General features: G+C 48.8%; 1 protein-coding gene across 1 annotated transcript in view; it reads right to left on the bottom strand.

Annotated features, from left to right (window-relative positions):
* MAMDC2 (MAM domain containing 2) overlaps positions 1-1,435 on the bottom strand; it is a 207,238-nt gene that overhangs the window by 84,428 nt on the left and 121,375 nt on the right. The window lies entirely within an intron of this gene.

The following is a 1,435-nucleotide window of genomic DNA, read 5'->3' as shown; positions in this document are numbered from 1 at the left end:
TCTCCTACAGGGGCTGGCGATGAATCGGACTCAGCTCTATGGCAGTGTGTGGATGGTTGTGGTAGCTGCTAGGAATTCGGCTGGTCAAAGTCTGATTCGGATTTTGGGGGGGCCTAAAGGCATGCATAAGGAGCCCTGGTGGTGTCGTGGTGACACTTTGGGTTGGGGTCCGCCTGGTTGGCAGTTTGGAACTGCCAGCAGCTCTGCAGAAGAAAGACTGGGCTTTCGACCCCTGTAAACAGTTAGAGACTCGGACACTGGCAAGGGCGCTGTGAGTTGGCACTGACTCAGTGGCAGTGAGTGTTCGGTTCCATGTATACATGGTGGGCAACCTCTTATGGGAAATCATGCAGAGCTACCAGGACAAAACGCAGAGTATGTCCACCAAGTCCTTTTGCAGCGCTGTGCCAGTGATGGGCTCTGAGACTTAAGTGTGATTAGTCCCATGGGAAAGTCCCCCTGGTGCCTGGTATATGAACACTCATTGAATAAATGGATGAGAAGCTCTGTCTACCAGTGTCCACTGGAGAGAGCGTCACAAACAAGTCAATCAAAGTGTTCCCTCACGGCCGTCCAATTGATGCCAAGTCACAGACCCTACAGGACAGGGTAGAAATGCGCCTGCAAGTTTCTGAGACTGTAACTCTTTACAGGAGCAAAAGCTCCAGCTTCTCCAGAGGAGTGACTGGTGGGTTTGACCAGCTGACCTTGCCATTAGCCACCCCACTGGTAACCACTATGCCACCAGGGCGCCTATTAAAGTGTTAGGTACCCTCAAGACAAACCTACTGCTAATAAGGCATAGCTGATTCATAATGATCATATAGGACAGAGTAGAACTGCTCCTTAGGGATTTCGGACCCTGAACATCTTCTTTTTCTGTAAAGTGCCTGGTGGCTTTAGAGTGAGCAGCCTAGAGATTAATCCTCTGAATCACACGAGGCACATACACCGTGGCTTCTAAGAGCTCCTTATGGATACCTCCATCCAGGACCCATCCAATGATTTCCAATAGCTTATCCCGCCCCCTACCACATCTGTGTGTGTGTGTCAAATACACATAGCACAACGTTTACGACTTCAGCCATCTGAAGATTGGTAATTCAGTGGCATGCACTATGTGGCATGCAGAACCACGATCATGCTCTAGTTCCTGAATATCTTTATCTCTCCCAAAGAGAGACTTGGCATTATTTAGCAGACCCATTCTTCCCTTCCCAAAGCCTCTGCCAACCACGAATCTACCTTCTGTCTCTATGGCCCTTCCTGTTCTTGCTATATTTATAAGAATTAAAACACAACAAAACCCACCTCACCTTAACTGCCAACAACTCACAGCAATCCTACAGAATCAGGTAGAAACAGCCCCAAGACTAACTGTGCACTAGAGTGAAAAGTCCGTCTTTCCCCTTCGGAGCGACTAGTGGTTTCGAAA

This window comes from Echinops telfairi, unplaced genomic scaffold (genome assembly GCF_000313985.2).
Source record: "Echinops telfairi isolate 266 unplaced genomic scaffold, ASM31398v2 ScPeMD7_22;HRSCAF=79, whole genome shotgun sequence".
Lineage (NCBI taxonomy): Eukaryota > Metazoa > Chordata > Mammalia > Afrosoricida > Tenrecidae > Echinops > Echinops telfairi.
Note: the sequence above shows the minus strand (reverse complement) of the source record. Positions and strands in the feature narration are given on the sequence as shown.